The sequence below is a fragment of the Magallana gigas genome, chromosome 9, assembly GCF_963853765.1.
Source record: "Magallana gigas chromosome 9, xbMagGiga1.1, whole genome shotgun sequence".
In the NCBI taxonomy this organism is placed as follows: Eukaryota; Metazoa; Mollusca; class Bivalvia; order Ostreida; family Ostreidae; genus Magallana; species Magallana gigas.
The window spans coordinates 45,336,797-45,354,314 of NC_088861.1; the positions used below are offsets into that span (position 1 = coordinate 45,336,797).

The following is a 17,518-nucleotide window of genomic DNA, read 5'->3' on the forward strand; positions in this document are numbered from 1 at the left end:
GGACACTTTAACACTGTCCCGAATAATCATGCTAGTGCCAAGGTGGCGTCATTTTTTGCACCCGTCTAAGCTGCATGTATCGAAAAATATTCAAAATGCCATATGAATAGACCATTGGTTAAGGAGCCTAAAAAATATGCTCTCTAGACAATATTTGGTATATATGGGTTTTTACAAAACTGCATCTTAAGCGGGTGTAAAATTGCCCCCTTGGCACTGACATAATATTCCAGCACAATGTTCGTCCTTTAAAATTATCTAAGTTGTTTATATTCAGAAAAGCAAAATACTTATTGTTAAAAGAGTAAATCTTTTATCTACACGATGATGTTTTTTGTGATCGGCTTCGGCCGATCACTATTGTCTCCATATGAGGCATCCGGCAAATGCTTCCACGTGTGCACACATTCCGCTTGCATAAGTAGTTCTTTTAAAAACTTGAAGTTTGGTTTAGTATTTATATTACATTTTACTCAGTTTTATTTCAATTCATTTACCTTAAGAGATGCAAACATACATAAAATACAGTTCGACCTGTTAATTCAAGAATGCACATTTTGTCTCATGCGTAAGAATTTCGATCGAAAGATTCATTCAGTAATGCAGTTGACCTCGATGAACTGACCTCAATCATAAGAAGATGCTCCATGAACTGACCTCGATCTATTGATGTTGCATGGCAGTACCTAGGAAGACGGCTTGATTTATAAACAAGGTTACGTTTGAATGCGACCTCAATAGCAAGATATGATGGCATTCAATGTTTTTCAGTCGCATTAAATTATTTTAATACAACTCTTTCTTTGTAAACGTGTTAATGCTATTTAAAGAGCCCTACTCAGTATTCTGAAGAAGAAGAAGATGGATTAACATTTAATAATTACGTTAAAAATATTAAACTAGACAAGAAGTTTACGAACGGCTTTCCCCAAATTTATTTCAAAATTAAATTTATTGACGGTTTATAATGATGAAATTATGGTCAAAGATTCAAAATATTCTATACTTTGTAAAAATACAGTACTTTTTTAATTATTTTACATCAAACTGATCATGTTGATTGCTTCTAGCGATTAAAACAAAATACAGGAGACAAGTGTCTAAAAAATAAACACACAACAGTGCTGCCTTTATAAATTCAAAAAATAGAAAATGCAAGTACTACTTATTTGTCTCTCTGTTTATACATGTATAATCAAACAAATTAACAAGATATCAGATTAATCTGGAAATTCCAGGAGAAAAGTATTTTTTAAACAACCACATTTATTGCTAATTAAAGAGAGGATGTCTTTCTATCACTTCGATAATTATGACAAATAGAATGGAAAAGTATGCTTTTCCTTGTTAGTAAGAAATGGTTCACATAAACTCTACATCTACCAGCCAATCCTCCTATATACTTTTTAATGTCATTTATCTAAACATATATATAAATATTTTTTTAAGGAAGTGATCTCGTGTGTTAACGAAACTGATGAACGGGAAATAACTCTTTGATGTTCAGAAAGTATTGCATGTACATATGTTCTTATCTTGGTTTATGTTAAAGTGGTTGAAAAGGACATTATCAAATCGTCTTGCTTTTAATATTGTTGAGGAAACAAATGTTTTACATTTCAGAACGTTTACACGTAAGACAAAGAGAATTTTAAACATTGACAACTTCCAAGTAAATACAAACATTCGGTAGAGTTAATAGCAGCAGCTGCCATCTAGGCCGAGTCAAGCTCCCAAATAGTTATCAAAATGGATCGCTAAATACGGATTCAATTAAGAAAAATCGATAATTTTAGATTGATTTTTGCTCATATACTTGTCAGCATAAAGAAGAAAGATGTTGCTATTCTGTGAAACATTAGACCTTGTATAAATGATCACACGTTCAACTGAAAATAAAATAAAATTCAAATTTTGACAGTCATTTCATTTATTAAACACAATGGGGACACTGAATTTAATAAAACTAAAGAGGAAAAATTCTCTGACGTTCAAAGCTATTCACTCAACAATTAATGTCCAATTTCAACAAACCTATATTTATGATTACGAAACATACATATTCCTTTAAAAAGTCAAAAATTATTTCCTTGGTGATCATGAAACACAAAGTCAGTATTTGAAAAAAAATCCTTTAAGTATTGTCAAGGAAATTGTTTTCCAATTGTTTGGTTACTGCTTATAAAAAAAATAAGAGAATTGTTTCGTTTACAAGTGTCTGAAATGCAACTCTCTGAGTCAGTGTGCAAATCAAGGTAGATATGATAATACAAACATTATGCATATTTAAAATGTATCACATTTTTTCTTCAATGTTAAATATCTGACCAGTGTGCAACTATTGTAAGGACATACTTTCTATTAATCACTACAATTCCTTTGATGAAAATTGTCTTTATGTTAAGTAACCTAAATAAAACCTGCTGGGCTCTGGTGAAATCTTACAAATGAACAATTGAATAATGTAATAAAATTACATGCAAGAAGGAGGCCATTAAAATATTCAACACGCATTCTCATAAATAAGGTTCCTTTAAATATAAGGTGATAAAACTTCAAGTTTGCAGCCCGTCTTATGAACGACTTTATAATCATGTTAAAGATAGGTATGATACAAGAAATCTGAATTTAAATACAAGAATGTTCTTGTCATATCAAAATGTTGCGAGGATCTCTATACTTTAAATTATCTGCTAATCACTACATGTATAATGAGATAAAGTTTACTACGTCACATTATATGAAATTGACCTTTATGCAGGTTTTACTTTCATTACTAGGGTAGAATCATAAAAGATGTCTTTGAAATCGTTACTATCAAGTTACAACCGTACACTGTCAAATGATGATGATCTGTATCGAAAAATAACTTTTCATCAATTTTATTGGGATTTTTAATGTTGTCAGAGCAATTCATAACTTCTTAAAAGTTATCCTCTTTTTTTGCATAAACATGTCAAGATACGAAACACCGTGCTTGTGTAAGAGGAGAATTCTGTAGACAAGGGGTGTTTTCCCATGAACAGTGGTAACACAGAACTGTAACAACACGAAATGTGTAAAATAAAGTATGCACATGTATTTAAACTTCAAAATAAGAGCCAAATAATATATGACACGGCATAAGAAGAAATAAATACCATAACGCATCATCGTACTTTGGATGCGGCATTTATAATTAGAACTTAACAACATTTGAATTCAATATTAAACGCTTTTAACTAGTGACCTGGTTTTTAAGAAAAGCCAAAATAAAATCTAATATTAATGAGTGGGTTTTCGAGGCACTTGAAGATACTAGTAGTTTGGATGAACATAACAAAGTCTTTTAGAATCATGTAAGTATCTACTTAAAGGGGCATGGTCACGATTTTGGTCGAAAATTATTTTTCCAATTTTCATTTTACAATGCTTCAGTAAGGCATTTTTAAAATGCAACGAACATTTTGAATGTTATTTGTTTAGTTATAAGCGAGTTCCAGAGCTTACAATTCTACGCTATGTAAACAAAGGTTTAGTTTCACACAGGATATTGAAATTCCGCGCCTACTTCATGCATTTTATTGTGAAAGTAGTTCTCGTGTCCCAAGCACTTAGTAAAACCAGTTCAAGGTCGATTGCGTCTACAACCATGTCAGCCTCTTTAAAATTAATAGCGAGCGCAGCTCGCCGGCGCGCAGCGCCGGCTAGCGAAGCGAGCTCTAAGAACCAGTGTGCGCGGGAAAAAGAACGAGCTAAACCTACAGTTCATCAAACAAAATTTTTTGTCTACGTCCCATAATGCTCTCTAATGTTTACACCCGTGGTGCTATGCCAAAAATGGCCGACTTTTAACTCGTAATTTACGGTGACTTAAAGTTTGAAGACACGTTTTGAGTACCGCATATGCTTTGGCGAGACTCAAAAGATTTGTTACATGCTTCCATACCTTCGTATTGAGTCGAGAAACGTAAACAAAGACGAACAAAGTTATGGATGACGTCACAGTGCACTCGCGCTATATTTCCCGCGAAAAATTTAGAGGTGGATCAAACATCTGTAATGAGTGTACTGGCTATTTCAGTATAGTCTGCGATACCTGCCTCATTGACATATGATTTGTTTTTAATCTTTTTTTAATATAGAGATTTTATATATAACTAGCAAGGGTCATACTTTACTGTCATGTCGATCCATTTTTAAAGTAATTGTGCATGCATGTACCGTGCAGTAGGCAGGTAAGTATATGAGTAGGGAGGAAATAAACAATAGGACAATTTGAACTAAATAAAAAGGAATAAAATGAAAAAACAAACAGGTAAAAAAATTATGTAGATATTGCATATAGTCATACCATTAAATAAAAGTGGGAAATTACACACCTACAAACAGGTACCGGGCTCTCTCTCTCTCTCTCATATTAAAAAAAATTCGAATATAATTTCAAATCAAAATAAAGCTTTTCTAACCTCTAGATTTTTATCATATTGATGCAGTTTGACTATATATGTTTTAACATTGTATTATACTGAATGTCTTAATTTCAAAGAAAACTTTACTGCTTTTATATTGGAACGATGTGAATACTATGGCAAACCGTACGCGCATAATTTACGCGCATGTAACAATTCGTTGTGTTACCCGTTGCCAAGTGTGTTGCTAATGCTGAGGGTAATAGAATGGATCATCAACTGCGACTTAACCAATTAGATATTAGTATATTACATGAAAGTATAATAATGTTTGTTATTTTCATTCAGTGATATTTAAGGTGAGAATCTGTAATGGATATATGCAGTTCTGTATGAAAAAATATCTGGGAGTTTCGAGGCCATTGAATTTCATTGTTGATTTACCTTGGGCAGTCCGATTTGGAAGGAAATAGGTACTGTAATCAATAGTAATGGTCTGAAATTAAGAAGTTCACTAATATCGGAATGTCACGGGTAAAATAAGGAACACTTGTTGTCTTTGGTGACTATTACTGTAAACTGGCTTGAGTGTAGCATTTTTAGGAGATAATTTAATTCAGAAGGAAATTCTGCGGGACTAAATGTTTGCAATGCAAAAGTCTTTAATAAAACACTGATCCATCATTATGAAATTTAAGTGTTTTTCCCCAAGATAATTAATCAAAGGACTTTAAATTACGTGGGCAATCTTAGTATGGTTACATTGATTATCAAATAAAAATATATGAGTTAACATTTTAAAATATGATTAATTTGTTTTCTCCAAATGGCATCGCAGTTGGAATTTTAAGCTTTACAATCTAAAATGTCAATATTTTGTTATGTATTTACGAGTCTACAAATACAACAAATTAAAAAAAAAATATTACCCTTTAAACTTCATGACACAATAATTATACTTTAAAAGACTAGTACAACAAAACAGAAATATCAAACAGTATAGAACTCAATGTGCTTGGATTATCGTTTTTTTACTTTATTTTTTGGATTCCCCCCCCCCCCCCTCCCCCGAAAAATGATACTTATAGCGAGTAGTGTTAATTATCTTTACACTATCCTTTTTTAGGCATTCAGTGTTTGTAGAAAATAACCAAATAAAATCTCTTTTAAATAATTTGAGAAGTAAATATATATAAACAAATTCAAATAATTTTAAGTGTTTTTTTGTTATAAATTACATATGCATAAACATAAATCAGAACATAAGAAAAAGGGCATTTCATTTCCAAATTCACACTTTTTAAAATAATTAATTATGCACTTTACGGCCAATAATGAACCTTGTTTTTTTAGGGAATTCCAGGACCATCAAGAAACAAGTCGGAGCCCTCGAACCACTTAGCTACTTGTTACAAAAAGGGTCAAAGTTTCAAACAAGACACTTACAGTTCTCGACACTGTTTTTTTTGTAAAAATATTACAAGTATTCAAGAAATAAACAATACAGAATTATTTGAAGGACAGAATTTTTTACTCTACTCACTCGAAAGTGTTGAATAGTGTTTTGCTGTTAAAGGTTATGAAGCAGTGTTAGACAAGTCAAATTTTGTAAACTGATAAAAAAACAAACAATAAATCCTAGTCAAATGTGTGTCTTTATTATTTATATACATGCAACTCCATTTTTTAAAATATTGATTTATATATTTATATTTCAAGAATTATTGAAATTTTGACTGAATACAACAGAGTCTGTGTCATCTGTTTTATATTTGGATATTTTACTGGAAATAGACATTGATGGTAACCTAACAACAAAACACTATGATAAACGCGACGACTTCAATTTGTCTATAGTCAACTTTCCTTACTTATGTAGCAATACACCTTCATAACCTGCGTATGGTGTTTTTGTCACTCAGTTGATTCGATACGCAAGGACATGCTCTTCGTATGAACAGTTTCTAAGACGCAAGCTAATGGCAAACAAGTTGATAAAACAGGACTATCAATCAACAGTCTCGCTTGGAGTCATCTTTTCGTAAATTCTATGATACGATTACTCTATCTATTTGGAGGTCCGTGTTGCTCTGCTTTGAATTTGTATTTCGTTAAATGGATGTTTGAGATGGTTCACGGTTTGTTATTGTCTTTTTTTCTTTTAAAGATGCTTCATGATTTTGAGGCTTCGTCCAACATTATATTGTACTTTGAAATTCAAACCGCACGACGTATTTTTATTGTTTTGCTAACACATGTTATCTATCATGCTATCACATTTTATCTTTAACCAAATACTTACAGTTTTAAAATACATATCATACAAGCCATATACATTTTTAGGAATGAATAATTCTTAATACAATATTAATTTTTAGGCAAAATGTAGCTAAAGTCGTCGTTGTTGAATTTTAAAGTATTATCGTATCTGAGAGACCGATCGAACCGTAAAAGAAAATATGAAATTCAATATGTTAAAAACAAATATTAATCTTTAACTCATATCAGAAAACATTTACAAACCATCTAAGATAAGCATGGAACACCTCGTTTTTCCTTTTTATTTCTTTGAAATGAAAATTACCTTGAAAATTTGTTTTAAAATATTCCAACTTAATCTATGTCTAACAAGTTATAGCAAACACTTAAAAAATTATATACAATTATTTAAATGTTTTGTTTGTGCTGATTATTTCACGAATGTTCAATACTTTTTTTATATTTCTATTCTGTTTCCTTTCTCATAGAGTCCTATGTCAGAGAATTAAATCACAAATTACGTTCATTTGTTAATCAACCTTTTAATGGTATGTACGGATTCCTTTCCACAGTATTTCTGCAATTTTTAAAATTAATGGGTTTACAAACAAACTTATTATGCCTCAAAAATATTGCTCCAAATTATTTTAATTTTTAAGCCTATTTGATTCTTCTACTCTAAGAATTAGACTCCGCCTACAATATATAAAACAACCAATAATATACTCAATGACTAAACCTCACTCTAGATTTTCTTATACGTATATAAATACAATATTTTTGAGTTCAGTATTTGTCACCCATCACTGAGGATACCTAGGGAACCATCCCGAAAATTCCAACTAGAAACAATACGCTGCACTGTCTATAGCAAGGTGAGATAAGTGTTTTTCTGTTGCAAGATTAATTTGTAATTTAAAAAAGACATAAGATTTTAGGCAATAGATGAAACATCAAGAATATCATCAACAATTTATCAATTTAAAATCACACCAGGAATCATTGTTAACAAGAATAACTTGTATTCAATTCATCTAATTAACTTATTTAATTAATAATGTGTATGGCCTGAAATGTCCAAAGTCTTTTATAATACAAAATGTCCTTGGTTTTGAAATAGCTGGCCTATACTGTGCAATAAATACGCGTATTAAAGAGAACCGATTGACCGTGGCCATTTTTTGTAGTGATATACCCGAGAAGAAGATCTCTGTTTCAAAAAAAATATTAAGGATATAATTTTAAGAATGTTAATCCTTTTTAAGAATCAAAATAAAATATGATACATGTATTAGTAGTTGGTTTATTTTTAACACACAGCCTACAGACGGATGTATTGGAAACATCCATATTGTTACATACTTTTTTTTCAATTAAACACAACCTAATATTAATTAAATAATATCTTTTCACAATTTTGGGTTCTAACAGGTGAACGCAATTGGTTTAAATGACAGCTCAAATGACACCCTCAAGTCATGAGTTCGCAACCTGGAACTTTTACTTGGTTTACCTATATAAGACATTAACACTGTATTTTATTGTCAAACACTGTGTAATTTAAATACTACGAATTCAAAACGGTATTTGTATTGTGATATCATATACGAGATACTTTCAATCATATTGAGATCTGAGAGTGTCCCTATCACTTTAATAAATGTATCATGTTTGGTAAAATATCTGACATAAAACCTGTATTTTAAACAAAAATAAAATTAAAAAAAACATAGCTAGTCTTCCACTTAAAAAAATGTTTACTGTTTATTTCATTTTAGATGAAATTGCTGATATGGTTGTCACTTATTGCCATCGTTAATGCTGGCAGTACAGTTGTTCGCATGAATGATCTGAATAGTACTTTGAGTATAGTACATCACAACATTGACAGTTCCAACCAAGAAGTTGCAAGATTGGTATATAACCATCTAACAAGCACCTATCCAAGTCGTAACTGGTTCGTAGTGGTATACGATGACGTGACTGGCACCGACAACCATCAAATAAGTTATTGTGGAGGGGGGTTCGCTTTCCGGTACTACGGTTTCAACTTAATGATTGCAAGCAGTTCAAGTGATGCGCCATCGATGTCAGTTTCAAATGCACGATTCATACTGAATAAACCAATAATCAGATACGGAACATTTTGGAGCCAATACAACTACCTTGGAGCCGGGGCCGTACTGGGTCGAATTAACCATTACGTTGACTGTCGAAATTATTCTGGTCTTGCTGTAATTAAACAATCGGCAGATGTTGCCGTAAAGGCTAGCTGGAATCGTTTTTTATTGGTCAACCGTAATCCATATTCCATGGTAATTTTCAGTTAAGCAGCAGTTTTCCTGTACTTTCCATCTACAATAACCACAATGCAAAGTTTGTATTGGTTTTATATTAAATAAATGTATTAAAGAAATAAAAACTGAAAATGCAAAATTACAGAAATGTCAACGCTCCCTATAATATCTTATGCTATTGTGAATTGGGATCTCACGTAGATGATACAAAGCTGTCGCCATTTTTTTTTTTTTTACCTTTCTAAATATATCATATATTCTGCTCTTCCAAATGATATAATAAAACAATAATCGACTCTACTACACTTTTGAATGTAAAGTTGCATACTGTAACAGTAAGGTAGGAGACTTGCGACAATTCATGTATTATCCCTTTATCTAAGCCAAGACAGAATTAAAATCTAATCAACAGAGTGATCGCAGTTTGAGTAAAAGAGCGAGTTCACTTAGTACACATGTTTTATCCACCTCTAAATTATAGGGCGCGCTTGATTAAGCTTAATTTGGTGTACACCGGTATACAACGGTGTAAAAATTTTGTATTGTATATCAAGTCCACTTCAATGGTGTAGTGTACATGGTGTAGGGAAGTAAAAAATGAATATGACGGAACAGTTTTAACAAAGAATCTGCTATTTTGCGACAATTAATATGGTTTTTTTAATAACGTTGTAAATGCAATAAAATAAACACACACTTCAAATGTAATGGCTTTCATACAAAAGACAACTTTTTAATCCGTTACATTACTTAAAAGCGTTTTCCAAGTTTCCATCATAACATTCGTCCGGCATATTGGTTTCAGTGCTACACCCAACAACACATGCCCCTGACTCGGTGTAGAAAAGTGTACACACGGTGTACACCTAAACGCTACACCTTTGCACTTGATTTACAAAAGTGTACACGGTGTACACCTTTTGGTAAAATCAATCGCGGCCATAGTGACAGATCACATCACTATCTTTGTCTTTGCTTTCGTATCTCGAAAGAATCACCAAACCTTGTGCGAAACCCGAAACGTGTCTTCAAACCCCATGAAACCTTAAATTTTGAGTTTAATATAAAATACCACAGAGTAGGGGTGATACATAGTCTGTCAGAAAATATTTATGCAGAACAGTTGCATTAGACAATTGTTAATATCATTGTTGATAAAAATAAACAAACCTGGGAATGAAGTACACTTGTAATATATGAAAGGGAATAAGCCAAGATAACTTCCTTCACACGTAATCATTCTTTTAACACCGAAAAACAAAACGAAATCAAATTTCTTATGGAGATTTGATAATGACAAATGGTGACATCTTTTGTTCCATTCGGCAGTCACTCGGAATACCTCGCACAATTTTTCAACTTTATCATGCATCCGGGTCTGTTGCAAAAAAGAAATCCAAGTAGAGATAACTTTTTTTCGCCGTGTAATTAGCTAGATGGGTGTTTAAATGAAGAAATCTTAAAAAGTTTCATGGTATTGAGTGAACATCGATCGAACCTCTAGGAATTTATAAATAACAAGTATTTAAGCGAAATGTGAATCGAGGATATTTAAGGACAGCGTATAGAAACTATGCTGGGATGCTGCCAATTTATTTTTCTTAATAACTCTGTAGGTTTCGTCGTTTTGGTTCTTAGTGCTCGCTTCGCTCAGATATCTCTGGATTAAAAAAATATCTAGATATCTTTTCCTATCGACAATTTATTGTTATTCAATATTTGTTCGATTAAATGCACCTCCTCTAATAAGTAAAATATTTATCTTTACAAATAATGTATCGAGAAAAAGGCATTAAGGATTACGTTTACTATGGGGCGAAAAAAAATCCACTAATAGGAACGAAAAACTACTTATTGTTCATTGTAGCCCCACTATTGTGGTGCTATTTTTCACTTTTAAATAACTAGGTCAATGACCTACTTTTTCTGCTAGTGACCTCTAAATGTTTTTTGAAAAAATTGTCAAAACTTGTCAAAATTATCCATCATTTTCAAGGTTTTCTTTATTTTTTAATTAAATATTAAAAATAATAAAACAATTTATAGGTTAAGAAATGATAAAATACGAATAGCTTTACTAATGTTATATTTGAATTAATCGTTTTAAGCTCATATTTTAAGTTTAATTTAGTCCGAATATCCTCTATCAATTTTCTAAATTGTACCCATTTTTGATCGAAACACATAAAAACTTAACTTTTGCATTTTACTGCAACAGAAAGTTTTTGAAAGAAAGTAAGAAAATGAAAAAATTGGTCCGAATATCCTCTGTTTCAATTTTAATCTACCTTTGTCAGAGCATATCTTCCTAAAAAACAAAAAACAAATCATGGATGTCAATATCGATATTTGTTAATAACGTTATTATTTTGTGTTTTTAAAACACTTTTGGACTTCAGATATTGAACTTTGTAAAAATATTTTTTAAAATCTCAAACCCTGAGTAAACGAAATCCTTAAGAAGGAAAAAAATAAATATATAAAACGATCTTTATTATAAAAAAGCAAAAATACTCGACGGTTATGATATTTAAAACAACATACGACGGTTTTTATAATAACATACTGTCTTTATGTTCCGTTATAATATATTTTATATATTTTCAAAAATTCTATGTCTGGATACTGTAAAAAATATTCTATGTATATTAAAAAGCGTCTCTTGACATTATATTCACAGAATGATTCAGAGAGATGAAATTGGTAATTGTTGATTGATAGAGTTGCGCCCCTTGCAACTTTATATTTTTTTGTTATGAAACAATAGGGTTAAATACATGCTACGTCGCTACATAACACACATACCACTTCAACATTATCTTCGGACACTGATAAAATCAAAAGTGAAAGGCATTATCTCAAATTACATGTACATCTTCTGTAAATCGACTGTACCTTACCGTACATTTCAAAGCCTTCTCCTGTACACTGCTAAGCTCTATTGTAAAATTATACTGACCAGCACTGTGCCCCACTGTACGCCACTGTCTAGGGCACTGATCACCATTGTGGCCCAGCTTACGCCTTTGTACATGGAACTGACTAACACTATGCCTCACTTTACGCCATTTTACAGAGCACCGACCAGCACTGTACCCCACTTTGCGCCTTTGTTCAGGGCACCGACCAGCACTGTACCCCACTTTACGCCTTTGTACAGGGCACTGATCAGCAATGTACCCCACTTTACGCCTTTGTTTAGGGCACTGACCAGCACTGTTTCCCACTCTACGTCTTTGTACAGGGCACCGACCAGCACTATGCCCCACTTTACGCCATTGTACAGGGCACCGACCAGCACTGTACCATTGTCTTGAAACGATAGAATCTTAATCAAATTAAAAATTTATTTCATTAATAAGGAATCATTCTTTGAGTATTATGATGTGATAATTTCGATCTGGGTGTTGTCAAATCCAATAAAATCTGAAGGGAATTATGATAGATTTGACCACGCTCCGACCGAAATTATCACCTCATAATATTCAAATAATGGTTTTTTATCTATGCTACTATATTAAAATAATAGACTCAAATTTTTGGGCTTTAAAACCGAGAAATCGGAAGAGTACTGTCCTTTGTGTTATAAATTTTAAACATCATTGGTACTTGAAGATTAATAATATGTTTTTATTTCTTCTCAATCAAGCTTCGCTTATAAAGGAGGTGATTGCAAGGGTCCCTAAAAATGTTTTATCCAATCAATTTTTCTCCTTTTTATATATATACCTTATATTAGTAGTAACATTTTGAGAAAATTTCAACTATAATAATCGTTGATTTAAGGGCGGTATGGTTGCCATAGCAAGCACACTTTTTCCAGTATCTTAATTTTAATAAATGTTATAAAACATATCTGTTGTAATATAAATACAAAATATCAAGTGGGGTATTCGAGTTACTTTTTACACTTCATCACAATACTTGTACCCCCCCCTCCCCTCAATTGTCAGACTTTTTAATGCATTTTGTAGGTGTACGGTCATCCCTGCCTGCGTAACGTTGAGTCCCTATATATGTGCAGGAGCGGTGATTAAAGTCTGCACTTGTAAATATTGGCAGCAATCAGGGCTATCCGATTCTATCTGGGGTACGGGCCCGCGGGGGATCACAGACAGTGACCCCCTTGCACGTTACACTTGGTCATCTCTCCGTCTTTAAAAAAAAATGGTATTTTTAATGTTGAAATACGTCATCTTTACACGTTTCAAATTTGTGGAGAGAAGACCCAGAGATAACAAAATTGTTTGAAAACAACTGTAAATAAGAAGGATTTTGTATGAATTGCATCGCATTGCTATATTTAGACCCATATTATGATAAAACCTTTTGCATTACAAACACACAATGCTATCACTCATATGATGATTTGATATACTGCGAGGGGTTAATCAATCAAACTTAATCTAACCATTATAAAATGATTACAGAAGAGTTATTAAGACATTTATTTGTAGGTTGGAGCATTAAACGAATGATCTTCATTTAGAACAGTTTGATGTTGCTTGAATACATGTTTCAAATCCACGATTTGATTGGTTAGTTTAGATTTTGAATCTCAAATTATAATCCTGAATTTCGTATTTCGAATCTCGATTTTTGAATCTCGAATCTCGAATGAGCCTTCTGAGGTTTCGTATCAAACAAAGATAATTTTGTCATAGCAATTTCAAATGACTTTTATGAAAATGTCAAGTTTAAATCATGTCTATATAGAAAAATTTTTAGATTTGCGTGTATTGTGAATTCACTTACTTCAGAGAGAGAGAGAGAGAGAGAGAGAGAGAGAGAGAGAGAGAGAGAGAGAGAGAGTATGCATTATGTTACACGACTTGATATCAATCAAATACGAATATAAATCAATAAATAAAAATAAACGTTCGGTTCATTCATTTTTGGGAGTTAAGAAATGTATTCATTCAATTTTGATTTATATTTATATTCAAAGGTTAGCCATATGGGCTTATAGATATTTATGTTATACCTATATCCTAATCAAGGGGAAATATTGACAATGTACAAAGTTGGATATTGCGACATTTACACCACTAAAAGTATGTACAGCACACATAGGTACTGCCTTGCTGATCATCCTGTAAACATTTGTTGAGAAATATTTTTTTGTAAACATTTGTTGACTCTCATTCTAAACAGGTGTATACCCTTTTCATGAACATGCATCCGTATGAATTTTTTTTTTGTTATTTATTTCTCATCCTCATCGTTCTGTACATCACACTTCAATAACTAAACTAATTACTTTAAAAACACGTAAGGCAATTAGGTATACGTGAAATCACAAGCTGCATCATTGGCGGTTTGACATGAAAGGAACCATGAACCATTTCATTTTTGACGTCCATATTCACTGTAGCAGTTTTAAGAAACTCATCATAATTCAAACGCTTAGTTTAAAGTGTCCCATATACTACGACACTTTTCCTAGATTCGGATGTCAAGCCCCCGACACTGTTGGCTAAAATCTTTCTTCTAGTGAACAGAGTTCGGCATTTTCGAAAAAGGACAATAACATTATAATGCGGATATTAGTGAAAAAAATTCGACAATTGTGTGCAATTTCCCTATTTCTCTTCTTGGTGCTATTTGCAATCAAAGTTTTTAACGCGAACCATGTATCATTTAATTTTGAGACCATGAAACCGTACTATTTTCTGGCCAAGAACTTAAAATCAAACAAAAATGAAGGTTTGAGGATATCCGAGAGTTTCAAACAACGAAACAAATTCAGCACCTTTTTAAAAGTCGATGATGTATTTTCAGAAGTCAGTGAGAAAACAAAGGATAATTCGAACTGGAAAACGCGGCAGAGGGCCATGATGATACGCCACTGGGAGGGATTCGGTCCGAGTGCTCCGAGAAATAAGACGCGTGTTTCCTTTTCGCCACTTTATAAGATATCAGAGAGGATAACTAGTCCTCAAAAACAGGTCAGCTATTTCAGTAAACAGAGACAAGACCAAGAGGATGTCAACTGTAAGCTTCTTTTTGACGCCGATGTAAAAGAAGTGGTAAGAGCAAATCGCTTAAGTAAGTTGCATCCACAGTCCTTTCAAGGAAACGGCTTTATTAATCAGACAAGAGATTGCGCCGCTTTTGTAAGTTCCCGGGGATACATAATGGATCCATTGACTGAAGAAGAAAGGGACTTCCCAATTGCATACAGCATCATGACTTACAAAAATCCAAAACAATTTGAAATCCTTCTTAGAGCGATCTACCGACCGCAGAATGTGTACTGTATTCATGTGGACAAGAAAACGAATTATACAGTGTACAGAGAGTTTGCAAGTATTGTCCGTTGCTTTCCAAACGTATTCCTAGCCTCGAAGAGAATAGAGGTTTACTGGGGCTCAATGAGTGTTTTGACGCAAGATTTGATTTGTATGCAGGACCTACTAAAGTTCAAAAAGTGGAAGTACTTTATCAATTTAACAGGTCAGGAATTTCCTCTGCGAACCAATTACGAGCTTGTAAAGATTTTGAAAATTTATAATGGTGCAAATGATTTAGAAGGGCTTATAAAGCGGTAAGATTTTTTTTTTATTTGAAGAGATATATTATCAAAAATATGCATGGAAGTAGCATCATCATGTTCTTAATTTAAATTTAGGAGAAAAAAATTAAGCAGCGTAGCTGTATTGACTAAAATGCATTTTTTTTACACCAATACTGCTATCATATGGTCACTTTTACCTTAGAAGTGATTTTCTATAGAGAACTTTTACAATAAATTTCATTGTATGAAATTTATTCAATTCATTTTTAACTTAATTTTTGATTAACAAGATAAGATTTTTGTTATTTTTTTTTTAGAGCATTTAATGTTGCATTCCTTTATTACGCGCGTTAACACATACAGATTATGTTTTATTTGATTATCGAGGGTGTCTCACATTCTTTGTAACTACTAGTATTTCCTTTTGCACCTTGTAAAATCAATTAGAGTCACGGAAATCAAATGCCCCGAATCACTCAAAATAATTTGTTAAACAAACTAAATGCTTACTTGCGACATTTACCATTTTTGTATAAAACCCTACGTAAAACTCTTAGGTAAATTACACATCTCGATACTTTTTGTTCGGAATTCTTTATTGCATAATTGACGTAATCTTATTAACGAGATTAACTCATGTGCTGGACAGGGGACACTATCTTTCTTTGTCCGATCACTTCTTCCTCGGACATTCAACAATAAAGACGTAAACTTTACTTCAGTCTACTGTCCTATTTTACAGGTAAATCATATTTTACTATTTGTGTTATTTTTCTTATTTTGTTATGCACATTTTTATGCTTTGTGTTTGAAATGTATATCTAACTTTTGTTTACTTGTTTATGTATTTTGATTGAATATGTAGTTCATTACCATGAGACAAAGCATTGTTCATAATTCAAATTTATTTGTTCTATATTTCAAATTGAACACAAGTTTTATTCTTCAAATTGTTTATCAGCTATTTTAGAATTTCATTTTCTCTACCAAGTACGGTTTTACATAACAACTAGAAACAGTTTACAGTTTAAAACTTTTAATTGTGTTTAACCCCCCCCCCCCCCAAAAAAAAAGGAAAAAAATTATTGCAGAGCTCTCAAAGATCGCTGGCAGAGGGCGGGACCCGCACCTCATCAGATCAGACCAGTGAAGGGCGCCGTACACATAACCGTAAATAGGCAGTTTGTGGAGTATGCCATCAACGATCCGGTTGCGAAAGATTTCTTAAAGTGGAACCAGAAGGTGTCCGTTCCAGACGAGACGTTCTTCGCTTCTCTAAACTACAATCCTCATTTACGTGTGCCTGGAAGTTATAAAGGTATGAGATTAGAACAGTAACTGTAACACAATCTTACAAAACTTATTTGTTTTTACGAAGGATAAAACATCACTGATGCGACGCAATGCGACATTACTAAAAATATTTGAAATTATTCGATTTCCTTATATATCTACATTAATTCAGATCTGAAAACTGCAATAAGAATAATGATTTCACCTTAAGATAAAAAAATCAGATTAGGATATGCTCTTATTGCCCTCGACTTTAATTCTGGATTGGTGAAATATTTCTTTTAATCCTTAATTCGTCAATTTCGAAGAACTTCACTTTGCATACTCCTCCACTCACTTTTTATCATTAAATTCTCTTTTGAATGAATCATAACTCGTACAACAGGATAAAAATTATGAATGTATATGTATAAAGCAGTACATAAATCCTTCTTTCTGTTACACGCAAGCTTAAAATAGTGTCTTTCTTCCAGCTAATTGTTCTATTTTTAAAACAAGGTTAAGGCATTCATAAAACATTGAAACCACCTTCAACATATTCTCTTTTACTTCCCGCCCTAACTTTAATATTGTTTAAACTTATTATGCATCATCCGTTAAAAGCTCAATGCATCAACCCAAGTAAAGAGTGTGTAGATACAAAGTATTCTTCATCAGAATGGTGAATGAAGAAATTTTGATTTACTTAGTAATTAAAATACTTTGAAAATGATCTCGATAATTTATTGTTTTCTTGAACAGTAACAGTTTTTATAGTCTTA

At 32.4% G+C, this 17,518-nt stretch overlaps 1 long non-coding RNA gene across 1 annotated transcript; it reads left to right on the plus strand.

Moving 5' to 3' along the window:
- The first annotated feature begins 6,514 nt into the window (after positions 1-6,514).
- On the plus strand, positions 6,515-9,247 carry LOC136271683 (uncharacterized). The gene is made up of 3 exons (XR_010709622.1): positions 6,515-6,529; positions 7,139-7,525; positions 8,429-9,247. It is a non-coding gene; the product is annotated as an uncharacterized lncRNA (long non-coding RNA).
- The last annotated feature ends 8,271 nt before the right edge of the window (positions 9,248-17,518 follow it).